The sequence below is a fragment of the Crinia signifera genome, unplaced genomic scaffold, assembly GCF_055691185.1.
Source record: "Crinia signifera unplaced genomic scaffold, ASM5569118v1 HAP2_SCAFFOLD_74, whole genome shotgun sequence".
Taxonomy (NCBI): Eukaryota; Metazoa; Chordata; class Amphibia; order Anura; family Myobatrachidae; genus Crinia; species Crinia signifera.
This window is the reverse complement of record NW_028142643.1, coordinates 368,001-392,313: the sequence shown is the minus strand read 5'-3', so window position 1 is coordinate 392,313 and position 24,313 is coordinate 368,001. Positions and strand designations below refer to the sequence as shown.

Genomic DNA, 24,313 nt, shown 5'->3' with positions numbered 1-24,313 from the left:
AGGCACTCTTTAACAAAATATATCGCTTTTTCAGGTGTACATCAGTGGGTGAAACCATGCAGGAATATCAGGATCTACTGAATGTGGAAACTTTGCTTTGGTTTAATAGTGTAGATTGAAGAGCAAGCATTGCCTTGCCTTGATGCTACAACACTGTAACAAAGCCTGGCCAGCTTAGTCAATAGAAATAAAACTCCCAAGCTAAGAGTCATATGCTTTTAGTACAACATTTGTTTGGTGTTTATTCCCTTTTCAGATCCAGACCTCTCTCTTGGCAGGTGGGAATTCTACCACTTAACCACAAGACTCTAACATTAATTTATTGTATGTGGAATTCTATACCTGCACCACCAAAATGCAAAGAGCCAGACACTCTTTAACAAAATATACCAAAATTTCAGTAAAACTTGAGTACTGCATTGGCCGGGAATCGAACCCAGGCCTCCCGCGTGGCAGGCGAGAATTCTACCACTGAACAACCAATGCTTCACATTTTACTTCACGGTTACTTACCCATTTTCCTCAATGTGTGAAACCAAGCATGCATCTCAGTGTACTGAATGTGGTAGCCTAGATCTACTTTAATAGCCTGTATTGCACTCCTTGGCTTGAGTGGCCTTTTTGTCAAATCACAGTAACCAAGCCTGGCTAGCTCAGTCGGTAGAGCATGAGACTCTTAATCTCAGGGTCGTGGGTTCGAGCCCCACGTTGGGCGGTGTTTTTTCCCAGAATTCTACAGGCGAGATCTCTGTCACTACACAACCAAACCTGTTTTATTTGAAACTTAAAAGAGGTGTACATCAGTGTGTGAAACCAAGCAGGAATCTCAGGATCTACTAAATGTGGAAACCTAGCTTTGGTTTTATAGATTGAAGGGCAATCCTTGCCTTGCCATGATGCCATAACACTGTAAAAAAGCCTAGTTATCTGAGTCAATAGCGAATAAGACTCCAAATCTAAGAGTCATTTACTTTGAGCACAACATTGGGTGGTGTTTATTCCCTTTTCAGATCCATGCCTCCCTCATGGCAGGCGAGAATTCTACCACTAAACCACAAGATTCTACCACTAAATCATTGTATGTTAAATTCTATACCTGCACCACCAAAATGCAAAGAGCCAGGCACTCTTTAACAAAATATATCGCTGTTTCAGGTGTACATCAGTGGGTGAAACCATGCAGGAATATCAGGATCTACTGAATATGGAAACTTTGCTTTGGTTTAATAGTGTAGATTGAAGAGCAAGCGTTGCCTTGCCTTGATGCTACAACACTGTAACAAAGCCTGGCCAGCTTAGTCAATAGAAATAAAACTCCCAAGCTAAGAGTCATATGCTTTTAGTACAACATTTGTTTGGTGTTTATTCCCTTTTCAGATCCAGACCTCTCTCTTGGCAGGTGGGAATTCTACCACTAAACCACAAGATTCTAACATTAATTTATTGTATGTGGAATTCTATACCTGCACCACCAAAATGCAAAGAGCCAGACACTCTTTAACAAAATATACCATAATTTCAGTAAAACATGAGTACTGCATTGGCCGGGAATCGAACCCGGGCCTCCCGCGTGGCAGGCGAGAATTCTACCACTGAACAACCAATGCTTCACATTTTACTTCACGGTTACTCACCCATTTTCCTCAATGTGTGAAACCAAGCATGCATCTCAGTGTACTGAATGTGGTAGCCTAGATCTACTTTAATAGCTTGTATTGCACTCCTTGGCTTGAGTGGCCTTATTGTCAAATCACAGTAGCCAAGCCTGGCTAGCTCAGTCGGTAGAGCATGAGACTCTTAATCTCAGGGTCGTGGGTTCGAGCCCCACGTTGGGTGGTGTTTTTTCCCAGAATTCTACAGGCGAGATCTCTCCTTGGTTCCTTTCTTTTCAGGTGACCAGGCCACCCCCTACTACTCCTATACTACTGCAAGAAACCCCCGTTTCCACCCCCCTGCAGTAGTCATGCGGGTCCCATATGCAGGACCCTTTTGTTTTACCTTTCCTTATCCCCCAATCCTTATTCTGTTCTGTGTCCCCCTCCCGCACCATACCCCCTTTCCTCTTTAACCCCCCCCCTGCCCCCGGACTTCAGTAACTGTTGCCGCTCTGCCCCCAGTCTCGATTCGCCAACTGAGTACCCTATGGCGGTCATTAGCACCCTCTTGAACCCTCCTAATGCCTAAATTCCTTTCATTAAATGTCAAAGGACTGAACTCTCCCAACAAGCGTAGATTAGCCCTGACTTACTTCCATAGGCAAAAGGCAGACATTGTTGCCCTGCAGGAGACGCATTTTGCCTCCCCCAGACCCCCTACCTTTAAAGACACAAACTACCCAGTGACTTATTTTGCCAATGGTCCCGCTAAGCGGAACGGTGTGGCGCTCCTATTCAATAAACATACCCCATTTGTCCTCCACTCCCAGTTAGCCGACAAGAATGGCAGATACTTACTCCTGACGGGCCTCCTTGAAGACAGACTCACCACTATCGTTTGCATTTATGCTCCCAACTCCAACCAGATCCCCTTTCTACGCAAGCTATTCTCCCTAGTTAGAAAAGAAGCCAAGGGCTCCCTGATACTTCTGGGTGATTTTAACTTGACCCTAGACCCTACACTGGACAGGTCCCGACAACCCACCTCCCGTCAATCCTCTTCCACCAACGCATCCCTAGCATTTCGCAACCTTCTGGGAGAATTTGACCTCTATGACACCTGGAGAACGACCTACCCAACTGGACGGGAGTATACTTTTTACTCCCCGGTACACAACACTTACTCCAGGATCGACTTTGTCCTTTGCGACAAATGGTCCCTGCAACACACTGTAGGAGTCGACATCCTCCCAATCACATGGTCCGACCATGCCCCTGTTGTCTGGCATTGGGACTTTCGCCCGTCCAAAATCCCCCCCAGGCCGTGGCGGCTATTCACACATTTATTAACAGACCCCACAGCGAAAAATACCATTTTAACGGCAATCAACTCCTATATGTCTAACAACTCGCCGAACGACACATCCACAACCAACCACTGGTGCGCCTTTAAAGCGGTCACCAGAGGCGCAGCTATACAAGCAGGGGCCAACTTAAAGCGTAGAACCATGATGGCTCAAAAGGCCCTAGAGGCTAAATTGGTCGCCCTCGAAGCCCAAAACAAAACCTCTCCCTCTGGCCTGTTAAAGAAGGAATTAGCAGCTGTACGTAGCCAACTCCAAAAACTTCTACATGCGCGCACCCAAACAGCCCTGAACAGGCTACGACACAAATTCTACCTCTCGAGTAACAGGTCAGGCAGAATGCTTGCCCGTAAGCTTCGCGCCCAACAGGCCAGGAACAGAATCAAATGTATCAATTCCCCCACCAATGAGAAACTCTGCAATCCTAAAGCTATTGCCAACCAATTCGCAGAGTATTACTCTAAGTTATACAATCTTTCTACAGACCCCTCCACACCACAGCCCACTACTGACTCTATCTCCAGCTTCCTAGATGGCCTACAGCTCCCCTCCCTCACCCCCGACCAATTAGAATCCCTCAACGCCCCCTGGACACAAGCAGAGGTCCACTCAGCGATTAAATCTCTCCCCCGTAATAAGGCCCCTGGACCCGATGGGTTCATAGCAGATTTCTATATCTCTTTCAGTGACCTCCTAGCCCCATACCTTACTAATCTTTTCAACGAATTATCCTCAACTGGCTATGCCCCCCCTGAACTATTAGAAGCCCGCATAGTAACCATCCCAAAACCAGGCAAAAATCCGGCCCTATGTCAAAACTATCGCCCTATTGCCCTATTGAATAATGATATTAAACTATATGCCAAATTATTAGCCCTCCGTATCAATAACTTCTTGCCCTTGTTAGTGCACCCGGACCAGACGGGATTTGTCCCTGGCCGACAGGCTTCGGACAACACCAGGAGAGTCTTCGATCTGATTGACTCCCTCTCTGCCGAGCAGGATCTCCTCCTCCTATCGCTAGACGCTGAAAAAGCGTTCGATAGATTAAACTGGAAGTATATGCAGGAGGTGTTGACACGCTTTGGCTTCAGAGACCGGATTCTCAAGTCAATTCTATCATTATATAGCTCCCCGTCGGCCCGGGTGTTCAGCAACGGTTTCCTATCAGACCCTTTTAAGATTTCCAACGGCACCAGACAGGGATGCCCTCTCTCCCCATTGATTTTTGTTCTTTCTATAGAACCCCTGGCCGTTTCCATCCGCAACAACCCCGACCTGCCGGGTCTACACGTAGGCCCTATTACCCACAAGCTTAGTCTCTTTGCGGACGATGTACTGCTTTTCGTGACCAGCCCTATCACCTCCCTCCCATTCCTCCATACAGCACTCACTTCATACAGTGCAGCTTCCTATTATAAACTTAACACAACAAAAACTGACGCCCTTCCAATAAACCTTGCCAGCTCCTTACCCCTCCTCAAAGCCACCTACAAATACAATTGGCAAGCCAAGTCGATAAAATACCTAGGCATACATATCACACCCCACATGGCCGATGTCTTCGAAGCTAAGTTAACCCCACTTCTCACATCCTTGGCCGCTATTTCTAAATCCTGGCTATCGTTTGAAATTTCCTGGTTGGGTCGCATGGCGGCGTTTAAGATGTCCCTGCTTCCCAAATTAATGTATTTATTCCGCACTATTCCCTACATTTTCCCCAAAAAATCTCTGCAACTTGCTTCCTCCATCCTGACAAAGTATGTCTGGTCAGCCAAGCCCCCAGCAATGGCTCGTTCCAAAATGTCGATCCCCAGAGCCTTTGGAGGACTAGACCTCCCTGACCTATCCCATTACCAGTCAGCCTGCCTACTGGCCCCAATTAAATATTACACTGACCTCTCCTCTCCGAGGGCTTGGGTAAATATCGAACAATCCCGCTCCCCCCATGTACCTTTATCAGACCTGTTTAAGATGCCAAAACACGTCAGAATTACCCCTCCGAACCTACTCCCTTCCACTAAGGCCACTCTACATGTGTGGGACCAACTGTCCACTACCCTCCCCGACCCGACTTTCCTTATCACTACCCTCCCCATCACCACAGTGGCAAAGTTGATCCCCAACCTCCGTCTGACTGTCTGGAAGTCCTGCGGAATTGTCTCAATGGGGGACGTCCTGGAAGCCCGCACCATGATTCCCTTCACTACCCTCCAACACCGCTTTTCACTCCCCATGACAGAACAGTACCACTATTTACAGCTAGCACATTGGTGGAAAACCAACTTCCACAGTTACTCTACACCGGATGCTCTCTCACAGGTAGCTCTCTCCAGACCGGCCCTGTTACACTCTAAAGGAGATATCTCCTTTTGGTATAAAGTACTGGTGACCCCCTCTGAGTTTTCTAAGACCTCTGCCCATAGGAAGTGGGAGGCGGACCTGGGAGAGACATTTTCGCCTTCCCAGTGGCGCCGGATCTTTCTATCCTCCTACTCAATGTCCCGTTGCCTCAACCACACAGAGATGCATATTAAGCTCATCAACCGCCTCTACCTGACTCCCGACCGCCTTCACACCTTCTGGCCATCTTTTTTTTTTTTTTTTTTTTATTCCAATTTTCTTTATTCATTTTTTACAAATAACAGTACAAATATATGCGACTTGCGCTCAGACAAAAAACAAAAACATTAAAAGCTTTAGACATTTATATCCCCTTATGAAACTGGTCAGGGAGACGAGGAGGGGGCAGCCCATTCCTTAGTTTATGCTCTCAAGGCCTGCTATATTCTTTATTCGCAATTCCCAGGTATACCCTCAATTACTGGCTTGCAATACATAAAAGTGTAAATTCCTTCAAACCCATGTGTTAAATATTCCTATCAAAAGGAGTGTGAGGCACGAACCTTTATTGTGTGCTGATTTTAATCAGGAGAGGGAAGAGAGAAAAAAAAAAAAAAAAGAAAAAAAAAAAGGGGGGGGTGTATTTTATCACCCTATATATATTCATCGAACCCAGGTGTTAAATAAACATTTCAAAAAGTATGTGAGGCACAACGCCTTATTGTGTACTGGTTTTAGTCAAAAAGTTACATATTCCTATCAAAAAATATGTGAGGTGCAGACCCTTATTGTGTACTGTTTTCTTCTTCTCTTTTTCCTTCCTTCCCTCCAAAGAGAAAAAAAAAAAAAAAAAAAAAAAAAAAAGGAAAAAAAGGAAAGTGCACATCTTAAACCTGTATAGATTGCCTCCATCGCAAATGCTATGTGCTCCTATCACGATATGTGTTCTCTCAAAATATATGGAGTGTAAAGAAAAAATTTCTATTTTATTTTTTCAAAAATTATTACTTATAACCCTACCCCACTTAGTCATCAAGTCTATACCTATGTGATCTTAAACCACATGAATTACGAACTGCATCCAAGAGAGAATACCTTAAATTTTAATCTAACTCAAGACCTTTTTGCCTCTTCGAGTGTTTGGGCCCCCCTCTCTGACTCCCCGACCACGACCCACAATACATACACACCAAAACCCCATGAACAAGTTTACCATAACTCCCCTACCCCCGGCCTGGAACAAAGGACATAGTATAACCTTCTATATAGCCCCTATCGCTCAGGTATCTGCATCGATCCGCCTATCAGTGGTCGTTATAATTCACCCATACATCCCAGATCTGATGGAACTTTCTCTCCGTCGACCTAACCCGATGAAGAAATTTCTCATGGTCCATTGTACAGTTCACAAGGTTAACCCAAGCCTCAAATGAGGGCCCCTCCTCTGCCATCCATTTCCTTGCAATACAGATTTTGGCTAGGGTACTTAAAATAATTACCAAGAGCCATAGAGGCCTGTCCAGATCTGGTTCACCCTGTATAGATAGTATACATAGCTTAGGGGTGCATGCCGACTTAGGAACCCCAATACCTTCCAGGGTCTTGATTACCTTGTCCCAGAAATGTTTTACTGTAGGACAAGCCCATATCATATGGAAAAAGGTCCCTTCGTTCCTCTTACACTTAGGACAGGTACTGTCATTCCTCCCCCCGAACCTGTGAAGGCGAACTGGGGTTAGGTAAGTTCTGTGAGTAATAAACAATTGTATTTGTTGGAATTTGACCTGCCCCGTTGCCTTCTGTATATTGGCCAGTGCTTCCTTCCATTTGTCCATTTTAATCTCACCCACATCCGACTCCCATTTAGTTTTCAATACTTCTAAGTTATCTTTTCCAGATTCCTGTAGGAGAAGTTTATAACACTGGGCTATCCTATGCCTAGGCCTGGCCTTCTTGAGGAATTTTTTGGTTAAAGATTCCTCCATTATTGGGCTTCCAGATCTAAATTGGGCCCCCAGGGCGTGCCTTAGTTGGAAGTAGCGGTAACGGAAGTTATTGGGTAAATTAAATTCATTTTTTAATGATAAAAACGTCCGGACCCCTGCTGTGTCATACAACTGCCCAATTTCAACCAGGCCCCTTGTCCCCCATACCTGGTAGACCTGTAGATCTACCAGTTCTTTTAAACATCGGGCATTATGTATGGGTGTTTCTGGGTCCAGTCCCCCGCTACCCAAAATACTCTCCACCCTATTCCAAATTGTTATTGCTTGTTTGACTATCGGGGGCCAGTCATGCTGATTATTCCCTGAAAGTAGAAGGTGGAGTGGTGAATGACCAGGGGACACTAGCCGAACCATTGCTTCTATTAACTCCATGTCCTGCCCCTTTTTTATCCATGACCCCAGAAAGTCCATCTGGGTAGCCAGATAGTATAGCCAAAAATCTGGCAAGGCCAGGCCACCCTCAGTCTTGGGTCTGGTCATAACCTTCTGCCTGATCCGGACCCTTTTTTTGTTCCAGACCAGGGATGAAATAAGACCTTCAATTGTCCGAAACACGTTCCGGGGGAGGTAAGATGGAGCGTGCTGGATGACATATAGCAATTTCGGCTGTATCACCATTTTTACCAGGTTGACTCTACCCGTGACTGAAAGTGGCAATCTGGACCATGACCCAATCTTCGCTTTTATATAATCTATCAGGGGGTTAATGTTAAGCTTAATAAAATCAGCTGTGTTTTTTGAGATGACTATGCCTAGGTATTGAAATCTCTCCACTATTTCCAAAGACCTATCAAGAAGCTGCTCCGTTGGTGCTATGTTACCCAGGGGTAGGATACAGGATTTGTTCCAGTTTATCCTCAACCCTGAGAAATCCCCGAACTGGTTTACTATTTTAAGAATCTCAGGTATGTCTCTCCCCAAGTTTCGCACAAACAGTAACACATCATCCGCATATAGTGCTATGCGGTCCTCCTTCCCTCCAACCATGAGGCCCTGAATCTCAGTGCATGATCTAATTCTGCATGCCAAAGGCTCCATTGCAATAGCAAAAAGGGCCGGTGATAGTGGGCAGCCCTGGCGTGTGCCTCTCTTTATGGCGAAACTAGGAGAAACATAGCCGTTCACCATCACTCTTGCTTTGGGATCTGAATATAGTATTTTCACCCAGTTAATGAAGATTGGTCCTACTCCTATCCACTCCAGCACTTTCCAAAGGAACTCCCATTCAAGTGTATCGAACGCTTTAGCAGCGTCTAATGATATCACCCCGGGGGCCTCATTACCATCCTGGCATGCCTGTAGATGACAATACAGCCTTCTTAGATTGGATGTAGAGGACCTCCCTGGTATGAAACCTGTTTGGTCAGAGTGAATTATTCGTCCTATAGCATTGTTCAAGCGAGTGGCAAGGAGTTTGGCCAAAATCTTAACATCGTTTGTTAGGAGGGAGATGGGCCTATAGGATTCTCTCAGGCTTGGGTCTTTACCTTTCTTAGGGAGATTAATTATAAGCGCTTCAGACATGGAGGGAGGCAATTTCTTTGTCTCATACATTTTATTGAGAAGCCCCAAAAATCTAGAGGAAAAAAACGTAGAGTATTTTTTATAAAAATCCTGGGGGATACCGTCTGTGCCTGGGGCTTTCCCACTGGGAATAGTTCTAATTGCAAGTTCTACCTCCTGCAGAGTGAACGGGGCATCTAGCTTTTGTTTAAGTTCCACTGATAATTTCAGCGGAGCCACCTGTGCTAAATAGGCCTGTATCTCCTCGGGGGACCTTTCCAAATTAGATTTATAAAGTGTTTGATAGTACTGGACAAAGCTCTGGACTATTTCCGGGGTTGAACTAATTGCCACTCCCGTCTCGTCCCTGATTTCCAGAACAGTTGTGGGGGGTTGTTCTACTTTTGCTAAATGGGCCATAAAACTTCCGGGCCTATCCCCTGTTACATATTTATGATGAGTTGCGAATATTTCTTTTAGCATGACTTTATCCTTCATCTTTATATTCCAGGACTTTTGGGCCTCCAACCATTCCTTTTTACTATCACTGTTTTTTTCCTGTATATATTTCAATTCTAACTGTTTACATTTTTGTTCTAGTCTTAGCTCCTCTTGCTTATACGAAGCTTTCAGGCCAGCAATTTCCTTTATTAAGGATCCCCTAATGTAAGATTTAAATGCATCCCACACCATATCAATTGGTGCTGTACCCTCGTTAAGGGCCAAAAAGTCCTCCCACAGTCCCTCTAGACGTGGAGCTGGTCCTAGCTTAGACAACCAGTAAGTATTCAGACGCCAATATACATACCCCCTTTGCCCTCCCGGGGCGAGTGTGATTTCTAAGGGGGAATGGTCCGAGATGCCCCTGGCCCTGTAGACGGCTCCACAAATTTTGGGAAGACATTCCACAGTGGCCAGGGCCATATCGATTCTCGAAAATACACTATGTGAACCAGAAAAACAAGAGAATTCCTTCACCTCCGGGTGGCGCTCTCTCCAGACATCCCTCAGTCCCATCCCCTTAACCATTTGAGAAAATCCAGATTTTTGTCCTTCCCCAACAGAATTTGACCCCCACCTGTCAATTTGTGGATCTAAAACGTTGTTAAAATCGCCAAGGATCATAGCAGGGGTATCTGGAGAGAGGGCCATATATTCCGCAACCCTCTTCATCACCTCATAGTTAAATGGGGGAGGAATGTAAACAGACATCAATAAGAATACAAATGTGTCCAACTTGCATTTTAAAAACACATATCGACCATATGGGTCTACAACCACCGACTCCACTGAAAACGGGATCCCTTTCCTCACCAAAACAGATACCCCTCTGGAGGCAGAGGTGAAGGTCGAGTGGTATGACCATCCGATCCATGCCTTTTTTAAAGATAATACTCTGCTCCCCTCCAGATGGGTCTCTTGCAAACAAATAATATCCACCGCATATCTGCGAAGTTCCTTTAGGACTAGGGACCTTTTAAACTTATTGTTAAGACCCCTCACGTTCCACGTGAGGAGACTAAATTTCATTACCCCCATTCAACTTGTCTGGGCCTTTTTTCTATGGATAGTACGGGGCAGCCACCTTCCGCCTCCTGTTCCCTTCCCTGACCGGAGATAGTAAACCTGTTCACAACCCACCCCCCCCCTTCCCCACCTTCCCCCCACCCTGCATGCCACCCACCCAACCAGACATGCCTAATCCCTATCCACCCAACCCCCTCACCCTCCCCCCCAAGCCCTCCCTGAGCTTGTGTAGGGGCAATCGATTTAATGGCCACCCATTTGGGACTCTCTCCCGCTCCTTATACACACAACAGTATCTCGATCCCCCCCCCCCCGACATCAGCACAATAATTTACTGTTATAGTATACTTAAACATTTGAAGTTGGCCGTAGCCAATCTCAAAGATCAGCTACATTAACAATCCTAGCGACAATACAAGCAGCATTCTACTATCCATATTATACAGAACAGGTCTCAATTAGGCCCCAATGGCTGAGATGCCGGGTAGTTCCTATCCAGCCAGTTATTAATTTCCTTGGGGCTCATAAAGAAGAGGGTTTTCCCCTCCTGAATTACTCTCAATTTGGCTGGAAACAGCATGGCATAGTCCAGTTGCAATTCTCGTAATCTTCTTTTTGCTGCCACAAATTGAGCCCTGTCCTTTTGCACACCCCGCGCATAATCAGGAAACACAGAGATTATTTTGTTATTCCAAGACAAAGGGCCTTTAGCACGACTCAAACGAAGGATTTGATCCCTGTCGGGGTAATACAAAAATTTGGCAATGAGGGTTCGGTCTGGTGCCCCTGGAGGAGGGAGTCTCATTGGAACCCTATGAGCTCTTTCAATGGCAAAAAAGCCCGAGAAGGCATCTTTCCCAAACACGTCCCTCAGCCAATTTTGGAGGAACTGTTCAGGATTGGGGCCTTCCACATTTTCTGGAAACCCCAGAAATCTCAGGTTTTTGCGCCTTAGGCGCCCCTCCATATCGGTTAGTCTGCTTTCCATATTGGCCGCTTGCTGCCCCATGACCTCCACTTTCTGGGCCAAGGGAGTTACCAGATCTTCCAAAGCGCAAGTGCGCTTTTCCACTTCCTTGGTCCGTTCTTTAATTTTTTGGACTGCCGTTCGCATAATGTCCAAGTCATCCTGGATTTTTCCAATCTGGGTCGCTAAACGGCCCTCACTGGCCGCTAATGCGTCCAAGACTTTTTGGATAGAGAGTGAGTCTGTGGATTTCTCAGCTTCTTCAGGAGGGGTGACAGGGGGGGTGCCTCCACCTTTCGCTGAAGATGTTGGGGTAACAGGGCCCCTAGCAAATTTAGCCAGTTTGTTTGCGGCTGTGGTGTTTTGTGTTTTCCCCATTTGTGGGCTAGATGGCAGGCCTGGTATGAGCGTATTAGAAATTTACAGACCCCCGACTCGTCTACTTCCGCGGTGATGCTGTTGCAGACCGAGACTGTTGCTCAATTACTACTGAGTCTGCCCTTTAAATTCCTACTGGTCTGATTCAACCAGTACTTGGGGAGTTCTGGCTTCCTCTACTTACCCTTGCCCACCCCAATGCACCCAGTACTGTGAATTGATATACGCTTTGAGCAGGGGTATAAGCAAAGATGTAAAGTCACTCGGTGCAGTCCCGAATGGTCAATGCCAGTATACCGCAGCACACCACTCAATGGACCTGGGCAAAGTATTAACAGGGGTACAAGCAGGCTCCTTTTCGCCAATCAGATGCGCTCAGTACTGTAAATTGCTGTGGGCTTTAAACAAAGTTATAAGCAGATATATGATCTCACCAGGTGTGGCCACAGACAGTCAATGCCAATATACCCCAGTACAGTATTCAATGGGACTGAGTGAAATTTAAACGGGGGAACAGGCAGGCTCCTTTTTGTAGACTTAAAGGAGGGTATAAGCAGGGATATTAGCTCCCATGATGCAGTCACCAACAGTCAGTACACATTTGCTGTAGCGCCGTGTTCAATGGAACCAGATACTCTCAGTGCTGTGTGTTAGTATAAGCTTTAAGTAAGGTAATAAGGAAGGATATGGACTCACTCAGTGTAGTCCGACAGTCAATGCCAGTAAACCACAGCCCAATTTTCAGTGGGACTGAGCGGGGTTTTGCCGGGGTTACAAGCAGGCTCCCACCTCCAAAGCAGACCTTCGTTTCCTCCTCTTGCTCCCCCCTGTCGACACCGTCTCCGGCCACTGCAGAACGGCCCAGCCTCCTTCCAGACTTGGCACTGCGTCCCCTCACCACACGCTGCGCAGCCTCGGGTACCGGCTGCCTCTCCTGTTTCTCCCGTACCGCTGGCTCGCCTCACCGCCGGCACGTCCCACGCACCACCTCCGCTAACAGGAGACGCCGCACCGGACCAGGTACGCTTATCCGGGCGCCCTTCCTGCGTGTCACCACCTCCACAGGGACTACGCCGTCGCTCAGGTAGCCGCTTGTACTGTCCGTACTGCTCGTGCTCCCGCCAGGCAACAGGTCTCTGTGTCAGGGAATAGGGGGATACCCCAGGATCGCTTATTCAAAGCATAGAGCGGGAGAGAGTAACGAACACGTCCTACTCCCTACGTGCCGTGGCCACGCCCCCTGTTGTTGTTAAATTACTGAGTACCACCTTCTGGCCATCTTGCTCCAACCAGTGTTGGAGACGGTGTGGCTGCGTGGGCAATATATATCATATCTTCTGGTCCTGTCTCAAGCTTAAGTCGTACTGGGACGATGTATTCAAGTTAATCGATAAGGTCCTTCAGCTGAAACTGACCCCAGCACCAAGTATTGCCCTGTTTCATCTGTTTCCCGCTGAGGTCCCGACAGAAAAAGCATACGTGCTCGGACACATACTTATTGCGGCCCGGGCAAACTTAGCCCAACAATGGAAACAACCCTCCCCCCCATCCCTCCTCCAGGTCATTTTGAAAACAAATCACCATTTCCTTATGGAAACCTGCTCACTATCTTCCCCTCCGGGACCCCCCCACTCCCATCCCCGTTGGCTACCATGGTACATTTATACCACAGAGGGAGACGGTGCCAGTTTTTTACCTTCCACAACCTCCCTACCCCACACACAGTTTAGCTTGATAGAATCCCCAGAGGCCTCCCCATCCCAGGTCCAAAGCCTAGGGCCTGCTCCTTCCTCATCCACTGATTGACCTACCTATAGCTCTTAAGACTATCATGGTCGGCAGGCTTTATCTTGTCTATCAACAGGTTCCCGAAACTAGTCGCTCTGTGTAGCGACATGTAATGTTTTGTGTTGTCTGCCAAGTTGCAATGTGATATGATTGAAGTCCATGTCCCCCCCCCCTCCTCCCTGAAATGTCCCCCTTTTCTTTTTTGTACCCCATATAAACTTTCTGTACCAATAAAAATTTATTGATGGAAAAAAAAAAAAGAAATAAAACTCCCAAGCTAAGAGTCATATGCTTTTAGTACAACATTTGTTTGGTGTTTATTCCCTTTTCAGATCCAGACCTCTCTCTTGGCAGGTGGGAATTCTACCACTAAACCACAAGATTCTACCATTAATTTATTGTATGTGGAATTCTATACCTGCACCACCAAAATGCAAAGAGCCAGACACTCTTTAACAAAATATACCATAATTTCAGTAAAACTTGAGTACTGCATTGGCCGGGAATCAACCCCGGGCCTCCCGCGTGGCAGGCGAGAATTCTACCACTGAACAACCAATGCTTCACATTTTACTTCACGGTTACTTACCCATTTTCCTCAATGTGTGAAACCAAGCATGCATCTCAGTGTACTGAATGTGGTAGCCTAGATCTACTTTAATAGCTTGTAGGGCACTCCTTGGCTTGAGTGGCCTCTTTGTCACATCACAGTAACCAAGCCTGGCTAGCTCAGTCGGTAGAGCATGAGACTCTTAATCTCAGGGTCGTGGGTTCGAGCCTCATGTTGGGCGGTGTTTTTTCCCAGAATTCTACAGGCGAGATCTCTGTCACTACACAACCAAACGTGTTTTATTTGAAACTTAAAAGAGGTGTACATCAGTGTGTGGAATCTCAGGATCTACTAAATGTGGAAACCTTGCTTTGGTTTTATAAATTGAAGGGCAATCCTTGCCTTGCCATGATGCCATAACACTGTAAAAAAGCCTAGCTATCTGAGTCAATAGCGAATAAGGCTCCAAATCTAAGAGTCATTTGCTTTGAGCACAACATTGGGTGGTGTTTATTCCCTTTTCAGATCCATGCCTCCCTCATGGCAGGCGAGAATTCTACCACTAAACCACAAGATTCTACCACTAAATCATTGTATGTTAAATTCTATACCTGCACCACCAAAATGCAAAGAGCCAGGCACTCTTTAACAAAATATATCGCTGTTTCAGGTGTACATCAGTGGGTGAAACCATGCAGGAATATCAGGATCTACTGAATGTGGAAACTTTGCTTTGGTTTAATAGTGTAGATTGAAGGCAAGCGTTGCCTTGCCTTGATGCTACAACACTGTAACAAAGCCTGGCCAGCTTAGTCAATAGAAATAAAACTCCCAAGCTAAGAGTCATATGCTTTTAGTACAACATTTGTTTGGTGTTTATTCCCTTTTCAGATCCAGACCTCTCTCTTGGCAGGTGGGAATTCTACCACTAAACCACAAGATTCTACCATTAATTTATTGTATGTGGAATTCTATACCTGCACCACCAAAATGCAAAGAGCCAGCCACTCTTTAACAAAATATACCATAATTTCAGTAAAACTTGAGTACTGCATTGGCCGGGAATCGAACCCGGGCCTCTCGCGTGGCAGGCGAGAATTCTACCACTGAACAACCAATGCTTCACATTTTACTTCAGGATTACTTACCCATTTTCCTCAATGTGTGAAACAAAGCATGCATCTCAGTGTACTGAATGTGGTAGCCTAGATCTACTTTAATAGCTTGTAGGGCACTCATTGGCTTGAGTGGCCTTTTTGTCACATCACAGTAACCAAGCCTGGCTAGCTCAGTCGGTAGAGCATGAGACTCTTAATCTCAGGGTCGTGGGTTCGAGCCCCACGTTGGGCGGTGTATTTTCCCAGAATTCTACAGGCGAGATCTCTGTCACTACACAACCAAACGTGTTTTGATTGAAACTTAAAAGAGGTGTACATCAGTGTGTGAAACCAAGCAGGAATCTCAGGATCTACTAAATGTGGAAACCTTGCTTTGGTTTTATAAATTGAAGGGCAATCCTTGCCTTGCCATGATGCCATAACACTGTAAAAAAGCCTATATATCTGAGTCAATAGCGAATAAGACTCCAAATCTAAGAGTCATTTGCTTTGAGCACAACATTGGGTGGTGTTTATTCCCTTTTCAGATCCATGCCTCCCTCATGGCAGGCGAGAATTCTACCACTAAACCACAAGATTCTACCACTAAATCATTGTATGTTAAATTCTATACCTGCACCACCAAAATGCAAAGAGCCAGGCACTCTTTAACAAAATATATCGCTGTTTCAGGTGTACATCAGTGGGTGAAACCATGCAGGAATATCAGGATCTACTGAATGTGGAAACTTTGCTTTGGTTTAATAGTGTAGATTGAAGAGCAAGCGTTGCCTTGCCTTGATGCTACAACACTGTAACAAAGCCTGGCCAGCTTAGTCAATAGAAATAAAACTCCCAAGCTAAGAGTCATATGCTTTTAGTACAACATTTGTTTGGTGTTTATTCCCTTTTCAGATCCAGACCTCTCTCTTGGCAGGTGGGAATTCTACCACTAAACCACAAGATTCTAACATTAATTTATTGTATGTGGAATTCTATACCTGCACTACCAAAATGCAAAGAGCCAGACACTCTTTAACAAAATATACCATAATTTCAGTAAAACTTGAGTACTGCATTGGCCGGGAATCGAACCCGGGCCTCCCGCGTGGCAGGCGAGAATTCTACCACTGAACAACCAATGCTTCACATTTTACTTCACGGTTACTTACCCATTTTCCTCAATTTGTGAAACCAAGCATGCATCTCAGTGTACTGAATGTGGTAGCCTAGATCTACTTTAATAGCTTGTAAGGCACTCCTTGGCTTGAGTGGCCTTTTTTGTCACACAACAGTAACCAAGCCTGGCTAGCTCAGTCGGTAGAGCATGAGACTCTTAATCTCAGGGTCGTGGGTTCGAGCCCCACGTTGGGCGGTGTTTTTTCCCAGAATTCTACAGGCGAGATCTCTGTCACTACACAACCAAACGTGTTTTATTTGAAACTTAAAAGAGGTGTACATCAGTGTGTGAAACCAAGCAGGAATCTCAGGATCTACTAAATGTGGAAACCTTGCTTTGGTTTTATAAATTGAAGGGCAATCCTTGCCTTGCCATGATGCCATAACACTGTAAAAAAGCCTAGCTATCTGAGTCAATAGCGAATAAGGCTCCAAATCTAAGAGTCATTTGCTTTGAGCACAACATTGGGTGGTGTTTATTCCCTTTTCAGATCCATGCCTCCCTCATGGCAGGCGAGAATTCTACCACTAAACCACAAGATTCTACCACTAAATCATTGTATGTTAAATTCTATACCTGCACCACCAAAATGCAAAGAGCCAGGCACTCTTTAACAAAATATATCGCTGTTTCAGGTGTACATCAGTGGGTGAAACCATGCAGGAATATCAGGATCTACTGAATGTGGAAACTTTGCTTTGGTTTAATAGTGTAGATTGAAGAGCAAGCGTTGCCTTGCCTTGATGCTACAACACTGTAACAAAGCCTGGCCAGCTTAGTCAATAGAAATAAAACTCCCAAGCTAAGAGTCATATGCTTTTAGTACAACATTTGTTTGGTGTTTATTCCCTTTTCAGATCCAGACCTCTCTCTTGGCAGGTGGGAATTCTACCATAAAACCACAAGATTCTACCATTAATTTATTGTATGTGGAATTCTATACCTGCACCACCAAAATGCAAAGAGCCAGCCACTCTTTAACAAAATATACCATAATTTCAGTAAAACTTGAGTACTGCATTGGCCGGGAATCGAACCCGGGCCTCTCGCGTGGCAGGCGAGAATTCTACCACTGAACAACCAATGCTTCACATTTTACTTCAGGATTACTTACCCATTTTCCTCAATGTGTGAAACAAAGCATGCATCTCAGTGTACTGAATGTGGTAGCCTAGATCTACTTTAATAGCTTGTAGGGCACTCATTGGCTTGAGTGGCCTTTTTGTCACATCACAGTAACCAAGCCTGGCTAGCTCAGTCGGTAGAGCATGAGACTCTTAATCTCAGGGTCGTGGGTTCGAGCCCCACGTTGGGCGGTGTATTTTCCCAGAATTCTACAGGCGAGATCTCTGTCACTACACAACCAAACGTGTTTTGATTGAAACTTAAAAGAGGTGTACATCAGTGTGTGAAACCAAGCAGGAATCTCAGGATCTACTAAATGTGGAAACCTTGCTTTGGTTTTATAAATTGAAGGGCAATCCTTGCCTTGCCATGATGCCATAACACTGTAAAAAAGCCTATATATCTGAGTCAATAGCGAATAAGACTCCAAATCTAAGAGTCATTTGCTTTGAGCACAACATTGGGTGGTGTTTATTCCCTTTTCAGATCCATGCCTCCCTCATGGCAGGCGAGAATTCTACCACTAAACCACAAGATTCTACCACTAAATCATTGTATGTTGAATTCTATGCCTGCACCACCAAAATGCAAAGAGCCATGCACTATTTAACAAAATATATCGCTGTTTCAGGTGTACATCAGTGGGTGAAACCATGCAGGAATATCAGGATCTACTGAATGTGGAAACTTTGCTTTGGTTTAGTAGTGTAGATTGAAGAGCAAGCGTTGCCTTGCCTTGATGCTACAACACTGTAACAAAGCCTGGCCAGCTTAGTCAATAGAAATAAAACTCCCAAGCTAAGAGTCATATGCTTTTAGTACAACATTTGTTTGGTGTTTATTCCCTTTTCAGATCCAGACCTCTATCTTGGCAGGTGGGAATTCTACCACTAAACCACAAGATTCTACCATTAATTTATTGTATGTGGAATTCTATACCTGCACCACCAAAATGCAAAGAGCCAGCCACTCTTTAACAAAATATACCATAATTTCAGTAAAACTTCAGTACTGCATTGGCCGGGAATCAAACCCGGGCCTCCCGCGTGGCAGGCGAGAATTCTACCACTGAACAACCAATGCTTCACATTTTACTTCAAGGTTACTTACCCATTTTCCTCAATGTGTGAAACCAAGCATGCATCTTAGTGTACTGAATGTGGTAGCCTAGATCTACTTTAATAGCTTGTAGGGCACTCCTTGGCTTGAGTGGCCTTTTTGTCACATCACAGTAACCAAGCCTGGCTAGCTCAGTCGGTAGAGCATGAGACTCTTAATCTCAAGGTCGTGGGTTCGAGCCCCACGTTGGGCGGTGTTTTTTCCCAGAATTCTACAGGCGAGATCTCTGTCACTACACAACCAAACATGTTTTATTTGAAACTTAAAAGAGGTGTACATCAGTGTGTGAAACCAAGCAGGAATCTCAGGATCTACTAAATGTGGAAACCTTGCTTTGGTTTTATAGATTGAAGGGCAATCCTTGCCTTGCCATGATGCCATAACACTGTAAAAAAGCCTAGCTATCTGAGTCAATAGCGAATAAGACTCCAAATCTAAGAGTCATTTGCTTTGAGCACAACATTGGGTGGTGTTTATTCCCTTTTCAGATCCATGCCTCCCTCATGGCAGGCGAGAATTCTACCACTAAACCACAAGATTCTACCACTAAATCATTGTATGTTGAATTCTATGCCTGCACCACCAAAATGCAAAGAGCCATGCACTATTTAACAAAATATATCGCTGTTTCAGGTGTACATCAGTGGGTGAAACCATGCAGGAATATCAGGATCTACTGAATGTGGAAACTTTGCTTTGGTTTAGTAGTGTAGATTGAAGAGCAAGCGTTGCCTTGCCTTGATGCTACAACACTGTAACAAAGCCTGGCCAGCTTAGTCAATAGAAATAAAACTCCCAAGCTAAGAGTCATATGCTTTTAGTACAACATTTGTTTGGCGTTTATTCCCTTTTCAGATCCAGACCTCTCTCTTGGCAGGTGGGAATTCTACCACTAAACCACAAGATTCTACCATTAATTTATTGTATGTGGAATTCTATACCTGCACCACCAAAATGCAAAGAGCCAGCCACTCTTTAACAAAATATACCATAATTTCAGTAAAACTTCAGTACTGCATTGGCCGGGAATCGAACCCGGGCCTCCCGCGTGGCAGGCGAGAATTCTACCACTGAACAACCAATGCTTCACATTTTACTTCAAGGTTACTTACCCATTTTCCTCAATGTGTGAAACCAAGCATGCATCTCAGTGTACTGAATGTGGTAGCCTAGATCTACTTTAATAGCTTGTAGGGCACTCCTTGGCTTGAGTGGCCTTTTTGTCACATCACAGTAACCAAGCCTGGCTAGCTCAGTCGGTAGAGCATGAGACTCTTAATCTCAGGGTCGTGGGTTCGAGCCCCACGTTGGGCGGTGTTTTTTCCCAGAATTCTACAGGCGAGATCTCTGTCACTACACAACCAAACATGTTTTATTTGAAACTTAAAAGAGGTGTACATCAGTGTGTGAAACCAAGCAGGAATCTCAGGATCTACTAAATGTGGAAACCTTGCTTTGGTTTTATAAATTGAAGGGCAATCCAAAGCAAAGTTTCCACATTCAGTAGATCCTGATATTCCTGCATGGTTTCACCCACTGATGTACACCTGAAACAGCAATTTATTTTGTTAAAGAGTGCCTGGCTCTTTGCATTTTGGTGGTGCAGGTATAGAATTCAACATACAATGATTTAGTGGTAGAATCTTGTAGTTTAGTGGTAGAATTCTCGCCTGCTATGAGGGAGGCATGGATCTGAAAAGGGAATAAACACTACCCAATGTTGTGCTCAAAGCAAATGACTCTTAGATTTCGAGTCTTATTCGCTATTGACTCAGATAACTAGGCTTTTTTACAGTGTTATGGCATCATGGCAAGGCAAGGATTGCCCTTCAATCTATAAAACCAAAGCTAGGTTTCCACATTTAGTAGATCCTGAGATTCCTGATTGGTTTCAATAAAACTTGAGTACTGCATTGGCCGGGAATCAAACCCGGGCCTCCCGCGTGGCAGGCGAGAATTCTACCACTGAACAACCAATGTTTCACATTTTACTTTACGGTTACTTACCCATTTTCCTCAATTTGTGAAACCAAGCATGCATCTCAGTGTACTGAATGTGGTAGCCTAGATCTACTTTAATAGCTTGTAGGGCACTCCTTGGCTTGAGTGGCCTTTTTGTCACACAACAGTAACCAAGCCTGGCTAGCTCAGTCGGTAGAGCATGAGACTCTTAATCTCAGGGTCGTGGGTTCGAGCCCCACGTTGGGCGGTGTTTTTTCCCAGAATTCTACAGGCGAGATCTCTGTCACTACACAACCAAACGTGTTTTATTTGAAACTTAAAAGAGGTGTACATCAGTGTGTGAAACCAAGCAGGAATCTCAGAATCTACTAAATGTGGAAACCTAGCTTTGGTTTTATAGATTGAAGGGCAATCCTTGCCTTGCCATGATGCCATAACACTGTAAAAAAGCCTAGCTATCTGAGTCAATAGCGAATAAGACTCCAAATCTAAGAGTCATTTGCTTTGAGCACAACATTGGGTGGTGTTTATTCCCTTTTCAGATCCATGCCTCCCTCATAGCAGGCGATAATTCTACCACTAAACTACAAGATTCTACCACTAAATCATTGTATGTTGAATTCTATACCTGCACCACCAAAATGCAAAGAGCCAGGCACTCTTTAACAAAATATATCGCTGTTTCAGGTGTACATCAGTGGGTGAAACCATGCAGGAATATCAGGATCTACTGAATGTGGAAACTTTGCTTTGGTTTAGTAGTGTAGATTGAAGAGCAAGCGTTGCCTTGCCTTGATGCTACAACACTGTAACAAAGCCTGGCCAGCTTAGTCAATAGAAATAAAACTCCCAAGCTAAGAGTCATATGCTTTTAGTACAACATTTGTTTGGTGTTTATTCCCTTTTCAGATCCAGACCTCTCTCTTGGCAGGTGGGAATTCTACCACTAAACCACAAGATTCTACCATTAATTTATTGTATGTGGAATTCTATACCTGCACCACCAAAATGCAAAGAGCCAGCCACTCTTTAACAAAATATACCATAATTTCAGTAAAACTTCAGTACTGCATTGGCCGGGAATCGAACCCGGGCCTCCCGCGTGGCAGGCGAGAATTCTACCACTGAACAACCAATGCTTCACATTTTACTTCAAGGTTACTTACCCATTTTCCTCAATGTGTGAAACCAAGCATGCATCTCAGTGTACTGAATGTGGTAGCCTAGATCTACTTTAATAGCTTGTAGGGCACTCCTTGGCTTGAGTGGCCTTTTTGTCACATCACAGTAACCAAGCCTGGCTAGCTCAGTCGGTAGAGCATGAGACTCTTAATCTCAGGGTCGTGGGTTCGAGCCCCACGTTGGGCGGTGTTTTTTCCCAGAATTCTACAGGCGAGATCTCTGTCACTACACAACCAAACATGTTTTATTTGAAACTTAAAAGAGGTGTACATCAGTGTGTGAAACCAAGCAGGAATCTCAGGATCTACTAAATGTGGAAACCTTGCTTTGGTTTTATAAATTGAAGGGCAATCCAAAGCAAAGTTTCCACATTCAGTAGATCCTGATATTCCTGCATGGTTTCACCCACTGATGTACACCTGAAACAGCAATTTATTTTGTTAAAGAGTGCCTGGCTCTTTGCATTTTGGTGGTGCAGGTATAGAATTCAACATACAATGATTTAGTGGTAGAATCTTGTAGTTTAGTGGTAGAATTCTCGCCTGCTATGAGGGAGGCATGGATCTGAAAAGGGAATAAACACCACCCAATGTTGTGCTCAAAGCAAATGACTCTTAGATTTGGAGTCTTATTCGCTATTGACTCAGATAACTAGGCTTATTTACAGTGTTATGGCATCATGGCAAGGCAAGGATTGCCCTTCAATCTATAAAACCAAAGCTAGGTTTCCACATTTAGTAGATCCTGAGATTCCTGCTTGGTTTCAATAAAACTTGAGTACTGCATTGCCCCGGAATCAAACCCGGGCCTCCCGCGTGGCAGGCGAGAATTCTACCACTGAACAACCAATGTTTCACATTTTACTTTACGGTTACTTACCCATTTTCCTCAATTTGTGAAACCAAGCATGCATCTCAGTGTACTGAATGTGGTAGCCTAGATCTACTTTAATAGCTTGTAGGGCACTCCTTGGCTTGAGTGTCCTTTTTGTCACACAACAGTAACCAAGCCTGGCTAGCTCAGTCGGTAGAGCATGAGACTCTTAATCTCAGGGTCGTGGGTTCGAGCCCCACGTTGGGCGGTGTTTTTTCCCAGAATTCTACAGGCGAGATCTCTGTCACTACACAACCAAACGTGTTTTATTTGAAACTTAAAAGAGGTGTACATCAGTGTGTGAAACCAAGCAGGAATCTCAGAATCTACTAAATGTGGAAACCTAGCTTTGGTTTTATAGATTGAAGGGCAATCCTTGCCTTGCCATGATGCCATAACACTGTAAAAAAGCCTAGCTATCTGAGTCAATAGCGAATAAGACTCCAAATCTAAGAGTCATTTGCTTTGAGCACAACATTGGGTGGTGTTTATTCCCTTTTCAGATCCATGCCTCCCTCATAGCAGGCGATAATTCTACCACTAAACTACAAGATTCTACCACTAAATCATTGTATGTTGAATTCTATACCTGCACCACCAAAATGCAAAGAGCCAGGCACTCTTTAACAAAATATATCGCTGTTTCAGGTGTACATCAGTGGGTGAAACCATGCAGGAATATCAGGATCTACTGAATGTGGAAACTTTGCTTTGGTTTAATAGTGTAGATTGAAGAGCAAGCGTTGCCTTGCCTTGATGCTACAACACTGTAACAAAGCCTGGCCAGCTTAGTCAATAGAAATAAAACTCCCAAGCTAAGAGTCATATGCTTTTAGTACAACATTTGTTTGGTGTTTATTCCCTTTTCAGATCCAGACCTCTCTCTTGGCAGGTGGGAATTCTACCACTAAACCACAAGATTCTAACATTAATTTATTGTATGTGGAATTCTTTACCTGCACCACCAAAATGCAAAGAGCCAGACACTCTTTAACAAAATATACCATAATTTCAGTAAAACTTGAGTACTGCATTGGCCGGGAATCGAACCCGGGCCTCCCGCGTGGCAGGCGAGAATTCTACCACTGAACAACCAATGCTTCACATTTTACTTCAAGGTTACTTACCCATTTTCCTCAATGTGTGAAACCAAGCATGCATCTCAGTGTACTGAATGTGGTAGCCTAGATCTACTTTAATAGCCTGTATTGCACTCCTTGGCTTGAGTGGCCTTTTTGTCAAATCACAGTAACCAAGCCTGGCTAGCTCAGTCGGTAGAGCATGAGACTCTTAATCTCAGGGTCGTGGGTTCGAGCCCCACGTTGGGCAGTGTTTTTTCCCAGAATTCTACAGGCGAGATCTCTGTCACTACACAACCAAACGTGTTTTATTTGAAACTTAAAAGAGGTGTACATCAGTGTGTGAAACCAAGCAGGAATCTCAGGATCTACTAAATGTGGAAACCTTGCTTTGGTTTTATAGATTGAAGGGCAATCCTTGCCTTGCCATGATGCCATAACACTGTAAAAAAGCCTAGCTATCTGAGTCAATAGCGAATAAGACTCCAAATCTAAGAGTCATTTGCTTTGAGCACAACATTGGGTGGTGTTTATTCCCTTTTCAGATCCATGCCTCCCTTATGGCAGGCGAGAATTCTACCACTAAACCACAAGATTCTACCACTAAATCATTGTATGTTGAACTCTATACCTGCACCACCAAAATGCAAAGAGCCAGGCACTCTTTAACAAAAT

At 44.7% G+C, this 24,313-nt stretch overlaps 4 non-coding genes across 4 annotated transcripts; 2 read left to right on the top strand and 2 right to left on the bottom strand.

The window, feature by feature from the left end:
* Nucleotides 1-15,071: 15,071 nt before the first annotated feature.
* On the bottom strand, nucleotides 15,072-15,142 carry TRNAG-GCC (transfer RNA glycine (anticodon GCC)). Its single transcript has one exon. It is a non-coding gene; the product is annotated as a tRNA-Gly (tRNA).
* Nucleotides 15,143-17,314: 2,172 nt separating this feature from the next.
* Nucleotides 17,315-17,385, bottom strand: TRNAG-GCC (transfer RNA glycine (anticodon GCC)). The gene has a single exon. It is a non-coding gene; the product is annotated as a tRNA-Gly (tRNA).
* A 1,277-nt stretch (nucleotides 17,386-18,662) lies between these two features.
* TRNAK-CUU (transfer RNA lysine (anticodon CUU)) lies at nucleotides 18,663-18,735 on the top strand. Its single transcript has one exon. It is a non-coding gene; the product is annotated as a tRNA-Lys (tRNA).
* A 5,080-nt stretch (nucleotides 18,736-23,815) lies between these two features.
* TRNAK-CUU (transfer RNA lysine (anticodon CUU)) lies at nucleotides 23,816-23,888 on the top strand. The gene has a single exon. It is a non-coding gene; the product is annotated as a tRNA-Lys (tRNA).
* Nucleotides 23,889-24,313: the final 425 nt, after the last annotated feature.